Genomic DNA, 15,868 nt, shown 5'->3' on the forward strand with positions numbered 1-15,868 from the left:
TCTCAGTTGTTTGAATTACAATACATTACCCAAGATTTTAAATTAACCCCAGGATGGGGAAAGCAAGAAGGCCTCAAATTCACATAAGCAAGTAAGGCAAGATGCAGGAGATTTCAAACTCCAGATCAAAACAAGACAAGGTCGGACTCAGAATATCAAGACACAGAAGCAATAGTACTACAAACAAGAACCAAGTAGGATTCATGGAACAAAAGGGGGAAACAACAACAATATGAGGGAGGATGGAGACAGGGAAGACAATACCAAGTACAGAATACAAGAAATAAAAAATCAAACAGATGCCTGGACGCAAACATTCTTCAAAAGAATTTAGTAGTCAAGTGAAGAGACTGAGCTAGTTCAGAGAATCACTTTTAAGTTTTTAAGCAAGTTAGATTAGATTCAAACTCATTTTTTAGGCCTTTAATCAATCAACACCATATCACATAAGAAAGGTTATAAGCAAGAATTATTTTTGGACTGATTTTAGTCTAAAGCAGGATAAAAGGTTCAAGTGATGCAAGTCATATTCTCAGGATTTGAAAATCTTGGCCAAAGACTCAATATAAGTCTCAAAACTGATTTAGCAAAATCAGAAAGTATATTAGCAGGCCCTATAAGATACTAGCAAGGGTCTCAAATAGTGATATAACCTCAATTCTGTTCCCGGGATTACACAAAGGATCACAGGTGCAAGTAGAAATCTTGATGAATCATAACAGGTGCGTGAATGTTATCCTAGGCTGGAGATGAAATGCTAGGTACAACATAGTTCAACAGTTGGCAAAGAGGTACAAGCACATATCAAGACAAGTATAGACAGCCTTCTGTGACTAACACAACAAAGACGAGGTTCACATGGGGTATTCATAAGTCTCAGAAATAAAGTTAAAAGGAGGGGGGGCATGAAACTATCCTAGATCTTTAGCAGTATCATACATGGTTACATTTCAATAAGGCAAGCAAATAAAGAACAAGAATCATATGGGGTAATCTCAGATTTTCACAAGCACATGACGGGGTGGGGAAGGGAAGGGAAGGGGGGCGTGAGTCACAAAACAAGTATCATGCTCAGTCCTTTAAAGTATCTTTATTCCTCGTTTAAACTCCTTACACTTAGTATATTAGGTGATTATATCAGACCAAGGGAACCATGTAATCTGTAAACAATCCAAGTGCAAAAGCAAGTCACAAATTATAAACCAACATGAACATTGAAAATAGGTAGCCAACATGAGATAGGATAGTGGTCTATAGGTCATAAGCAAGTTGGGGCTACCAACCTGCTAGCCACCCCGCACCCTATTATCCCAGTTTCAAGTCAAGAAAAACAACTTGTTCTGAATACTAGTCCCTCCTCTTTTAACAATTTGCAAATCAAATACCAAATGCATATAAAAAGTAAACCAACTAGGAGTCAACAAGCAAGCCACCACCCTTTTCAAACCTTTTCACCAAACAAATAACCAAGTTACGGTCACAAAATCCATTTATCCAAGTTAAGAAAATCATTATATCTCTTTTAGACAGTCACACAAAGTTCAGGAAGTAGGTTCATGACCATAAAATCCCAAACCCTCACATTTAAAGACAACTAGCTAAACAAAACAGAGAAGACATGAGTCATCCTGAAGGATTTTAACTTGATAAACTCTTTTCTTTCCAAAACAGCAGAGAAACTTCAAGACACTTCATGCTAAGTGTAAACAGGAAGAGTAAGTTTTCATGGTCATTCTTTTTTTAAAAATGTTTTCACTCAGAGGGTATTCAAAACCCTTTTAAACTAGTTTTCAAGTAATGAGCACATAGACAGCACAAAGGCAAGTTCACAAATTCTTCTCTTTTTATTTTTATTTTTTAAAGACAGTCACAACAGGCTGGCAAAAGGCCAAACAAAGCAGGACATATACAAACATTTTTGTGGGGAGGGGGGGGGGGGGGGGGGGGGAGGGGGATTATTCATCTTAGTTTTAACTTTAAAGCCTCTTTCAAGTCTTAAACTATGTTTTAAGTTGTAATCTCATGAAAACTGTCACAAACAAGGGTAAACAAAACTAATTTTATTCTTGATTTAGTTTTAAAACAACATGCCAGCCTCCTATGCCTTCAAACCTTTAAAACAAGATCCATAACATAACCAGTAATGACTTAAGACCAGGAAAATCAGGCTTTCAAACTTCAAATTACATAAACAGTCAATAAAAAGTGCTCAAAACAAGATTGGCTACCTATTTCATCTTTTTAAGCATTTTCTGGACTCAAGATCTCTTAAACAACACTAAGAACACACAATGATCACATTATAGCCTATATGATCAAATCAAGCATCTTAGACTAAGATAAACTCAGTGGAACAATAAACTTTGAGCACAAACAAACCCCTCCATTCATTTCTAAAGCTATTCAAAACATCACATCCTTCAAGTAACCAGGATATTACTACTGAATGCCTCAAGACTCAGAACCAAACTTGAACACCCCAAAAATAAAGGAAAAATCTAATGAAACAGTAACCATAGACACAAAATAGGTCCCCTTTCAATCAAACAAGCATTTTAAGGCTTCAAACACTTATTAAACAATAAAACAAACATCTAAACAACTCTATTATATCATTCTACATACCAAAACATTTTCACAAGTCAAATAGCACAACATGATTCAAACAACATAAATACCAATATATACTAAAATAACAGAATAAAATAGGCTTAAAATGGTAATATTACCTTTTTGTAGGGCAACCTAAAGATCAAAATGGGGATTGAGTCTCCAAACTTCAAACACCAACAACCAAGCGCCCTTAAACAACTTTTAAACCCTTAGATTCTTCCAAAAATAGTAGGATTTCTATTGGTCTTCTAGTATATTACTATGATTATAGTGTATATTCAGTTCTATTATATCTATAGGTATTTGAGGGGTAGTATATATTGATATATGTGTACCTAATGTAGAAACTTAGGATAATTTCAACCTTAGCCGTGGGGTAAAAAGTTTTCCCAATTTTTTTAGTCATGAATACTAGATATTTATAGGACAATAAGTGGGAACCCTAAAGACAAAAATAGAAAGTTCTAGGAATCCTCCCACCAAACAGATTTTCCCGCCATTTCGAAAACCATTTCAAAATTCTATAACAACTCAGCAAATTCCTCAACCAGCTCACTGATTGTACTACTCCCTATCATAAAATAGCACATATCACAAAATATAACTACTTTTATCCTAAAAATTCAAATAAAACCAGATAAATCAGCAAACTACTAGGATAGTACGCTTAGTCACAAATAAGACAAAAGAACCTGTTCATTCAACGTATACATTGTACAAATAGTAAAGAAATCCTAAAATAGTACCCGAATCACTCGATATTTTTGGGAAATTACCCTAGGTCCTTTGTTCATAGTACGAGGTGCACAAGCTGGCTAGGAACTCTTGGTTCCGCCCATGGCAACCCCGTACTCAAAGAACTCGAGCAACATCCCATTAGTCGACTCAATTCGAGAACAACTATTCACAAAATCACGAAATTAGACCTGGGAATGATGATAAGATGAGACAAAGGGTAAAAACCCTCAAAAATCCAGCCAAAAAATGGTTGTGAATAGCCATGGAGGTGGAACCCTAGAATTCGCCTCAAAAGAGAGAGAGGAAGTTGGGCTAATGAAAATGAAAGGTGGGGGGAGGGGGAGGGGGTCAAAGTCTGTTTTTACAAACTCATTCCCCCCTTTTTTAAAACATAAGCCCCCCCCCCCCCCCCCACCCCACCCTTAAGATTTTAAAAGGGTTAGTTTAACCCTCCCCCCCCCCCCCCTCGTAATTTAAATCAAATAATAAGTAAGTAATATAAACACATATATAAAAAAATAAAAATAGTTATTTTAGGCTTGAAAAAATTTAAAACTCGCAAATAGAAATATTGATATAGTTTCGAATAATTTGTAGGGATGTGAAAAATGCGGTCAAAATGAGCCATAATTCATATGTTATTTTTAATTAACAGTTTTCCCAAGTTAAACAGAGCGGGATATGTATCTTCTTTTTAAATCACGTTCGTGAAAGTAAATAACTCGTAATTTCTTGTAATTGTTAATTTTTATGAAAAAGTAATAATTTAACGTCAATTTTTTGCAATTTCCTCGGGGTTTTTAATTTTTTGAATATTTAAAGGTATCCTTGCTCCGTCTTGAACTCGAAAAATTTGGAAAATTAAAATACGCATTTTATGAGGTGAAAATTAGGTGTCAACACTGATCGTTCCTTCATTTCTCAACGACATATCAATATGTTTTCCTCGGTCTTCCAGGCTTGCTGTTTATTTATTAGTGGACTATGAACTCTATAATATGATCTTTTCTTCTTTGATCCACCAAGGTCATGATACATCTTTATTGCCTCTGAATAGATCATCTACGTTTGCTACATTTGATATAGGTTCATCCTTGATATCTTAGGAATCCACCCTATTGAGATACTCTTTCCTGAATACCCTTTCAAGCTTCGGTTTAAGAAATATGCCATATCTAGGATACTATATCTTTACTCAAGTTTTTTGGCGTATAACATATTATTTTCCATTGCTATCCTCGACTACGCTACGCTTCACCAGTTGAAGCTCTATAATAATCTTGACAAACTTCTCATATACGTGTATTATATATGTGATACATAATTCTATACCATTCTGTTACCTCCCTGAATGAGCATATCCATCTTGGTGCTAGATCTTATTCTTCTTAATACAACCAATCCATTTTACACGAAGTTATCCGTCGTTATCCTTCTTCATTACCACTACCAGCCTTTAGTTCCTCATTTAGGTCTATCTGGTTCCATCTTACCTGCAACGTGACTTTAATTCCTTTACTTCCTGGATCTTCTGTACCTAAGATTCTCGTATTATCTATAAGCTTTTGCTTCCATGTTGTCATACCCAATCCTTCTTTGTTTCTTCACTACTGGACCTTTCTAGCATCTTTGTCTTGGAACTTCGGGTAAGACTTTCCTTGAAATCTTATCTCCCAACCTTATCCTTTTGAGGTGGTTCCTGATTCCTTTTTGTTGCTATCTTTCCAGCTTCTAACAAAGCATACTCCTGATCCAATACTTGTTTGTCTCATCTTCCCCCCTTAGGGTGTTAGCCCATTATTATATATTTAACATTCCGTTAGTTCTCCTTTTTCTTGCAAGTACATACTCACAGCGAATCCGCAACTAACCTTAGTTATTGTCTGAATTTATCTAATCTGTTACACATATTTGTAATGAGTCACATCTTCTTGTAGACGTACTGACCCTGGATGGGCCTAATCTTTTATCAAAAGGATCTTCATAATTTCTTTATTGTCCTTCCAAAGCACATTTTTCCTATTACTCGCTTTCTCACTTCATCATCGTGATGGTATTTAGCGCCAATTTTATTCTCAAAATCTGCCCTGAATGTTAATATTCCTCTTTTTCTTTGCTACATAAACACTCAGTCTTTAAATGAGCCTCTCTTAAACAACGAATTCATCTCATTAACGAAGGTACATCTTATATCAACTCATGACTTCAAACTCTTTCATTTACCATCATACAACTAGTTCCTTCAAAGCATCATTCACATCCTTCACTAGCTATTCAACCTTGTATTACTAACTCAATAATCTTGTGACAAGAGAAATTCTAAAAGAGAAGTTTTCTGTACCTTAGTCCTACCTTTGTCTTATATTCATATATCCTTATACTTACAACTTCGTACAACATCCTTGCCACTATATTTTATATGATAAAAAGGCCCTTGTCGATATCTAGCTCTTTTAGTAACGTACATCGTTCTCTTATCTCTTCTACCCCTTTGTACTCATAAATCATTCGCATGTTTATATTCAAGGGTCATGCATAAACATATACTTATCCCTTCCACTTCTTACTTCAAGAAAAAGTTACAACTCTCATCTAATCCTACTGACGTCTCATTAATGAAACACTTTGAAAGGTTTAGTCAACTCAAGTTTCGCCCTAGTCCGACCGACAATATAAGGAGTAACATATAACAATGTAGAAATCGGATCAATCAATGCATACACATTATGAGAAAATATTGACAATATACCTGTAATAATATCGGGTGAAAACTCCAAGTCCTGTCGACCAATCAATGCGTAGATACAGTTCTGAGAACTACTTGAACTGGATGCTCCCCCTTTGCCTCTACCACGACTTGCTGGCACCTGCGAACCTTGCCCCACAGGGCGTGCCGATGATGAAGAACCGGCTGCTGATGCCGTCGGATGAAGCCTACTTCGACCACCTAAAAATAGACACTCACGCATAATATGGACTGACTGACTACAGGCATAGCAAACATCCGAACCCAAGCGGCATGGTCCAAAATGTGGCTTACCACATTGATTGCCTCGTGGTAAAGGCGCTCTCATCTAACCGGATTCACCTCTATATTGGAACCCAAAACTCTGAAGCTCTAACCTTGTATGGAATAATTAGGACGATTGAATCTCCTGCCTGCAAATCGAGGAGGTGCACTAGCCACTGATTGGCCTGAGTGTCAAGAATGTTGTTGCCTCTAACCCCTTCTGAACCCACTGACAACACCTGAAGACCTGGCCCTCTTACTATAACCTCTATCATAATCACACTCACCCCTCTTGCGGCTGTTGTTGTTCTTTCAGATTCTGGGCATGGGCCTGAATACGAGAAATATCCATCCCATCCTGAAGTGAGGCCGTCAAGCACTCCTTAACCAAATATGGCCCCAAACCACTCAAAAATCGGTGTACGCGGTCTCCCATATTGGCTACTATAGATGAAGCATACCTACCCAAGGAATTAAAGCGAAGACTGTACTCTCGAATAGTCATATTCCCTTGTCTAAGATTCAAAAACTGATTAGCTCTGGCTCGTCGAACCTCTGGCGGGAAGTAATGTCAGTAAAAAGCATTTACAAACTCTGGCCATACCGGGGGAGGAGCATTAACCCCTCTAGAAGACATCCAAACCGTATACCAATGAACGACCACATCTCGCAATCTGTAAGAGTCCAACTCTATTGACTCAACATCAGAAGCATCAATTATCTGCAATGTCCTCAACATCCCATCTATAAAACTTTGCGGGTCCTCATCCGGTTTTGACCCAAAAATATCTGGAGGGTTTAGGCTAATAAAATCACGGGCTCTTGCACTAACCGCTCTATCACCCTGGCCCGCACCCTGCCGCTAGGCCTGGGCGGCGACTAACTGGGTCAGTAACTGGATGGCCTCTCTCATCTACTGGCCTAAGGTATCTTGTGGAGGAACTGGGAGCTGCAGCGGAGGCCCCTTCATGCCCCTCTGAAATGGGTAGAGTAAGAGAGGTCTAAGATGAAACCTCATTATGGGACTCACGCTCCTTTATATCTTCCGGTGGCTCCTGTTCAGTCCGCCTTCCGGCTACTGTCTTGCCCTTCTGGGCCGCTGTAGCTTTTCTCTTCACAGGCATCGCTGAAATCATAACACACGATTAGGAAAAAAGGAATGCTGGTAACATAGCTCGATAGCACGATCTAAGATGAGAAAGAAAGGTCAATCATTCCTAAATACCCTGCAGCCTCCTGTTGATAAGTGTGGCGCACTTCACACCCTTAAACAAGACTCTACTGGACACGGCTCGTAGACACACCATAGGACGAACTGCTCTGATATCACTTTTGTCACGACACAACTAGAGGGCCATGACGGGCACCCGGAGCTGACCTACCGAGCACCTCTGAACGTATATATCATAATCATTCCTAGGTGGGCCTCAAAGATAGCTCATGGGTATCATAATCTGTAAGGGCATATATCACAAGATAATGACACATTTCTATATAATCATCAACAACTATGCCCATCGTCACAAGCTGACAAGGCTACCAAAATATTATATAACAATATGAACTAATAAGGTTATGGGACGTCTAGCTATATACATCTGTCTACGAGCCTCTACATAGAATACAGGAATCCATAAAGACGGGGCAGGACTCCGCCATTCCTAAGTATATACACAAAAAAGTAATACTAATAGACTGCAGCTCTGAAGAAAATGGAGCGCTCCTGTAACGCCGCTCATGAGGCTCCTAAGGATCTGATCCGTCTCCCTGCTTTCCTGCGGGCGTGAATGTAGCGTCCACAAGAAAGGACGTAAGTACGAATAATGTATTGAGTATGTAAGGCATGAATAGTAACATGATAAAGGCATGAATAATAGCGTCAGATAAAAGAACTGTTTATACCTCATAATACCTCTTAAGATATTTGTCATGCTTACTTAACCTTTTTCTAGAAGAAACATTTCCTACATCCACATACATATCTATACAATACCGTACCCGGCCATATAGATTCGTTATTATCCGTACCCGACCATAGTAAGGCTCGGTAATATCCATACCCGGCCATAGTAAGGCTCGGTAACATCCGTACCCTACTGCAGTGGTATGCACGCAATAGATATCATACCCGACCATATAGACTTGGTAGTATCCGTACCCAGCCATAATAAGGCTCGATATTATATATATATATATATATATATATATATATATATATATATATATATATATATATATATATATATATATATATATATATATATATATATATATATATATATATATATAACATGCATGAGATCCTAAATAAGAGCTACTACTTTAGCGGAGTGACGTAAGGTCGGTAACCTCCGATTTATATTATGGAACAATCATCATCGCTACATCTCACTTTGAAAGAACAATTCTCATAAGGTGAGATTAAAAACAATGAATGAAATCAAGAAATCATGAAATAAGCTCATTAATCTCATAATAGCATCAAGACCATACGCTTTGGGATATCTAGAAATGGAATCATCATCATCATCATCGTTATCGTCATAGAAAACATCTACCTTGACCATCATTAGAACTTTGAGAATCATGAACTTCTAGATTTTTGGAAATAAGGACGTTATGGAAAGCATGCATGGATTTATAAGAAAAGAATCATGCCTTAGAAAGAAAGGGGACAGCCTTAACATACCTTTTTGGTCTCCTTAAACTACTTAACGCTTATCCTCTCAAGATCATAAATCTATATTCAAGAGAATTCATACTATTGTTAGGCTTATCGTCATATGCTCATCTTAAGTCTTCAAATTAAATCCTTCTAGAATCTGTCAAAATTCGAGCAGCATCTCCCCTGTTTATATGCCTAACCCGAAATCACAATACCAACAACCAGCACCAACAACAACAATACTAACATCAACAACATCATCGTCAATACCAAAATATTCAATAAAATATCCCACACGATGTTTATCCAATTTCTCAACCAGCAAATTCATTATACGATCATTTAATAGCTCTATCTTCGTAAATAAGCATAAATCAATATCAATAAGGAGAGATTCTTACCTTGTTCCCACTAGAACCACAATATTTTCAATATTCACCTTGAATCCAAGCCATGATTGACCGCAATACGGTACTATGATCACAACTATACGCTATCCGAACCTAAATCCCGAGATTTCACTTGATTTGGGCTAAATTTTTATGGGCGGAAGTTTGGAAAAGGTTCCGGAGGGTTTGGGATATTTTTGAGGGGTGGTTTTGATGAAAATAAGGGGTAAAAACCCTTTTATATTATTTTAGAGTCGGTTTGCATCGGCCAAAAATTTGCTCAGCGCATTCGCGCACTGTAGCTGGGCGCGCCTCTGCGCTTTTGCGCACTATAGCTGGCGCGTTATCTCAGAGTAATCCCTGCTCCGCCGACCTGATTTGTAACGTCCATAACTATCTACTCCGATGTCATATCGACAAGCGGTTTGTTGCGTTGGAAACTAGACTTCATGAACTTCATTTTAGGCTTTTACTTTACTTCAAAACTCTTCATATACTAAAAGATATTCTTTTCCAAATGTAGGCCAAAATTATCATACAAAACCTTGCTCATCCTTTCTCCAAAGTTCCAACAAACTTACTTTCCTCAATTCACTTGTTCTGCAATCCTTTCGTAACTCACCAAACATAAATTTAACCACTCATAAACACAAGTTAAACATTTCCAACCTCATACATCCTTGAAACAAATCCTGGTGTCCAAAATTAAGACAGTGAACGTACGACATATTGTAGTGTAGAAAACTACAAGCTGCAACATTAAGCATAGATCCTACATTGAAAACCTTCCTCCTTATAACCAACTTCATGTTATTCAACACTACAACATCATGTTCATATGACCTAATCTAGACAAACATCCGCAAGATGTTAAGCTTGCTTCAGTTCAGCCTCAAAATAACAAGGTATGTAAGCTTACTGAATCAGCAGCTAGGACTAACATTCCATTTATTGTAGCCAGTAGATGGCTAGGTTGCATGGCTATGTAAGACTTGTAAGCTCACTTAATCAGCTGTAAGGACTTACCTTCCACTCTTTGGAATCTTATAGATGTCTAGGTTTAGAGAACCTGATTATGTTCATATGTCTTTCCCAAGAACATTCTCTCGTATGTCCTCTTCAAAACCATTTTTGATATATGTTTTTTCAGAAAACACTCTCCGTATATCTTCTTTAAAACATCAGTGATAACAACAAGGACCAGGTTCTTTCGTCTTCTGACTCGGGATAACTTCTTTTTAAACTTCCTCTGTCTGCCATCAAGTGATTCTAAATAAGAATTAGTTCTTTTATAAATAAGAACTTGTTACTTTACAATGCATCCGAAGTAGCAATTGGATATCTATGCAGCTTTCTTTTTTTCTCATCATTGACCACTTTCTTCCATTCAATATGATCATCGCCTTCATTCCAAGCATGTTTTATCTTTACAATATCTATGCATGATATATCTGATTTGGCTCATGAAATGTATGAATATGAACTGAATCTTTCCCTCTTTGGAATCACCAAAAAGCAAGATTATCAACAAGATTAAGTGTAACATTTCAGATCCCTGAGAGTTCTGGTTGTTGTCTTAATAGTCCCTTTTCTTGACGTGTGTGATATCTAGCTCCTGTCCATTTCCTACTACAATTTTATCACTTTCATTATAAGGTTTAAGATTGGATAGGTTACCTGTAGTATTGAATCCATATAGTAAGCATTATCTCCACCATTTTGACTATTCAGGTTGAGTGTAGTAAGGGCCTGAGGCAGATCTTTTGATGCTTGATAGGAAAAATACTATTTGTAGAAGCACTTAATTGTAGTAGATTATTTCTACCACATATTTGACATGCTGATGATCCTAAACTTTCTTGTCATTCAGCAACATTTCTAAATCCCTGAGAGTTCTGGTTGTTGCCTTGACCAGCAGGCCTAAAGCCTCTTCCCTTGAGTTGTAGTTCATGTTACCTCTCTTGTTTGAGAAGTTTCCTTTACCTTTGATGTTATATGTATTTTCTACTAAAAATGTCATGTTGCAATTCACTTGTTGTGAATCATTTCCTTTACCCTCCTGGAGATCAAACCCCTTAAGACAGTAATGAACTGACTCCGTGTTGAATAATGTACATTGCCAAGCATCACATTCCTAAAGGTATTGTATTTAGGACCCAATCTATTACATCCCATATTTTTGTTGTTACATTTCGTATTTTTGTACGTTAGTTGCGTTGTAAGTTAATCGATGTAAGACCCAGAGAACTTTGGTTATATTCAAATTCGCGGATCAAGAGCTTAGTGTTTAAAAAGGTGAAGTCCTGAAACGATTCAAGATTTAAAAATTTTGACAATGGTGATTGAAAATAATACCGTGTGAATGCCCAAAATAGGATACAGACTTGTGCTATATCACACGATTATGATAATGAGTATATGGAGAGTGTTAAAAATGGTTAATATTCAAGTAAAATGGATCAAGAAATTAATTATCCAGGTAATTAGTTAAATGAAAGTATGTAATTAGGGAATTAGTGGAAGACAAGTGTCATAATGGTGGACAATTATGGAATCCACGTGGGAATACCACAATCAGCACCATATGACTCATATCTAATTGTATATGTATGTGTTGGTGGCTATTTCTTAGCCAAGCTTTCTTATTAGTTAAATACAGTTTATGTAGGCCCCACAACCAACTAAGTAATGGCAACCTTTGGATATTCATTTCAGAATATGACTTCTATTCACAAACTATAAGCACCAAGCCAAGAGGCAAAAAAAATGTGAAAACTTAAAGGGGAAAAATATTGGGATTTCATTCTAGAATTTTTGTTCTTTGAAGAGGAAAATGTTAAGGAGTAGATTTCTCTAGATACCCACTTTATCAAAATGTTGGCGGCAAATACATATTCAAGAATGGGTTTCTCCATCTCTCAAGATTAAGGTAAGTTGCATCTGATTCCCTCGATTCTTCTTCGAAATCCTCAAGTTCTCATCGTTCTCTCTCTCTTGTAGTTGCCATAGTTGCTTGTGGATTGAAAGCTGAGGAAAGATTGGTAGGTTCTTGTTTGTTAAGGTATGCAACCTCTTTCTAATTTCTTAAAGGAGGTCGTATGGATTGTTATTGGTGTGGTTATCATATAGGACTCACGGGACGGTGATCGAAAGCCGTGTGGGGAACTTATTGTTTATTGTTTAGATTGTTTATTGGGCTGCCTTGTTGTATTGTTATTGTTATGGAGATCTTGTGATGTTGTTTGAGGTTATGTATATCTTAGGTGTATCGTTTGGGGTTCGAAGGGAAGGAGGGCGGAGCAAAACGCCGCATAGTTGATTAAATAAGTGAGCTCTCTACTTATAGTAACTTGTCATGTTTTCTTGTGTTTGATACTTGTGTCATTACCATTCTTGTAGATTAACCTAGAAGGGACAATCGGTTTAATTGTCGTGGTCTGAGGATCGACAAAAGGTATGTAAGTATTGTTCCTTCTTTCCTTGGCATGATTTCATAAATAGTAAGAGTGTAACATACCTCATGACTAGAGACTTGTCGAGTAGAGCTTTTTCTAGTGACATATAGTTTACTGAATGTTGCGTTATACTTTTGAGGGATTCCCATCCTCTTCTTATATCCTTGCTACAAGAAAGAGATAGAGATACATGTCATAGCTTTACACCTTCAGCATATACAAGATATACAACATGATATACTTATATTTTCTTTAGCCTGGCCGCTTGGTCAGTGAGACATGATTGCCTGAGATGTTATTGCCTGGCCGACGGGTCAGTGAGACATTATTGTCTCACCGTACGGCCTGTGAGATTTTACAGTTGCCTAACCACTTGGTCAGTGAGATATATGTTGTTATTATACTATTGCATTCATATCTGACAGATCATGTGAGTATTTCAGGGCATTCTTTGGCCTCCAGATTGGTATACTTTTAAGTTTCAGTTACTCTATTGTCTTACGTACTCAGTACATTATTTCATACTGACGTCCCTTTTGTCGGGGGCACTGCATTCATGCCTACAGGTGCTGACAGACAGATAGATAGACCTCCCCAGTAGATGGGACCATATATCAGCTGATTGGTGAGCTTCACTCATCCAAAGTTACCAGGTCTAGTTCTAGAGTCTTTCTTTTGGTTATACAGACACGATAGGTAGGTCGAGGCCCTGTCTCGAACATGAAATAGTTATGATTTCTTTAGAGGCTTGTGGACGAGTCCTATATATAGTATGTTAATCTATGGCCTTATCGGCCCTTTATATATGTTGATTTTGATACTGTTGGCTGTGTGTGCTCATGGTAGCCTTCTCGTCTTGCCCAGTTATGTATATATGTTTTGGATGTGCGTGCTATTCAGATATGATAGCCAGTCTATGTATATATTACAGAATGTGGCCTTGTCAGCCTTGTTGGTATTGTCTGTTTACAGGTAGGTCTCGCCGGCCTAAGTTGAGGGTTACCTCTTTAGAGTTATAGGTACAGAGTGGTTCTCTCGAGCCGAGTACGGCATCGGGTGTAGGTCGTGCCTCTCCAAATTTTGAGCTTGACAAACTTGGTATCAGAGCAAGGTCTATCCTAGGGAGTCTACAAGCCGTGTCTAGTAGAGTCTTATTTATAGATGTGTTGTGCACCACATTATATAAATAGGGAGATACAGGGCATTTAGGAGGTTGTTACCCTACTTTCAGATCTCAATCATGTCGCAGAGCTAATTCTTAGGAAATTTGAGTTAAACTTACCTTTTGTGTTTGCGTACAGAGAGGCCTGACAGCAGAGATGATACGGCAACTAGTGAAGGGACTAGCAGAGCACCCCCAGCAGTTGGGGCCCAATCTGAGGGTCAGGGTGAGACCTCATCCCATCCATCCTCGACTCCTCCTCCACCTGAGGAGCTTTCGAGAGAGGCAACACCTCTAGTACCCCCTCCTGTACCGACTGATCAGGACCTACAGTACAACTATTGACCCAACTTATGGCTACTCAGAGGCAACTGAGAGCACCGGCTGGTGCAGGATCTACTGAGGGACCTGGAAGTATAAGGGTTCGTGAGTTCTTGGCACTAGATCCCCCGGAGCATTCAGGGACTAGGCAGGATGAGGACCCGCAGTACTTCGTTGATCAGTTTCACCGTATCTTCAGGGTGATGCATGGTACTGACACTGAGGCGGCAGAGTTAGTAGCCTTCAGGCTTCGATATATAGTCGTCTTGTGGTATGAGGGGTGGGAGCATTCTAGAGGTTTTAAGGCACCTCCAGCGCATTGGTCTGAGCTTTCAGAGGCCTTTCTTGACCACTATTTATAGTTGGAGATACGAGAGCCTCGGGCTGATCAAATTTTGACTGTCTAACAGGGTACTTTAGTGTTCGTGATTATTGCCTCCGATTCGATTCTTTGGCCAGATATGTTCCATCCTTCTTTGATTCGTCAAGGGCTAGGAAATACAGGCTTATGTCGGGATTACACCCCGATTATGTTGAGGCTTGCACCACTGCTGCGGTGAGTGATAATATGGACCTTGCTCGTATTCAAGCATTATGCAAAATTGAGAGAATCGTAGACATCAGCAGCGGGTGAATGAGAGGATCGAGAGGGAGCTTCATAAGAGGGCTAAGTTTGCTGGTCAGAAAGGTGATAGTCGGGGGTTTCAGGCCACAGTATCAGGGTAGGCCACCACCACCTCAGTTCCAGGGATATTGATGTAACTGTTAAGTTCCATCTGGACCAGGCAAGAGCTCCCGTGCATCAAGATCACGGCAGCAGAGGAGTTCGGGGCAAACCAGGTTACTGCCACAGTAGTGTGGTAGATCGCACTATGGACGATGTCAGTATGGGTCACGGGCTTGTTATACTTGTGGCATCCCAGATCATTTTGTGAGAGAGTGTGCACAGAGAGGATATAGTGGTATGGCGACAGAGAGGATAGAGTGGTGTTATAGCCCGTATTTTGTACGTTCGGATATTTCGAGGTAGTCGTGGTGAGTTAAGGGCAAGACCATTTCCAAAAAAATTTAATGTACAAATTGGTTATGAATATTATTTATGAATATTATTAGTATGGAAATATTAAGAAAGGTTAAGGGTAAAAAGGAAAATTCACAAAATGACCCATGGTAATATTGCGGAAGGCTAGGGGCAAAATGGGAATTTTACAAAATATTCGAGAAGGTTCTTGGAGGGGCCATGTTGGCCGTGTGGCACATGCCATATTTTATTAAATGGGGGCTAATTATAAATATATATGGACTAAGCTTACCTAGCAAGACAAGTTGGCATATTTGTTTATTTTTAAGAAACTTCAAAGAAATTAGAGAAGGGGACATGTGGCCACCCTTGTGTGGATATATATATATAAGAGAGAGAGGGACACTTTATTCATCAATTTTAACTTTGGAAGTTGGAGAGAGAGAAAAAAAAAGGGGGGGGGGGGGGGGGGGGGTGTTCGGCCATGGTGGCCA

The sequence above is a fragment of the Lycium barbarum genome, chromosome 9 (genome assembly GCF_019175385.1).
Source record: "Lycium barbarum isolate Lr01 chromosome 9, ASM1917538v2, whole genome shotgun sequence".
Classification (NCBI taxonomy): domain Eukaryota; kingdom Viridiplantae; phylum Streptophyta; class Magnoliopsida; order Solanales; family Solanaceae; genus Lycium; species Lycium barbarum.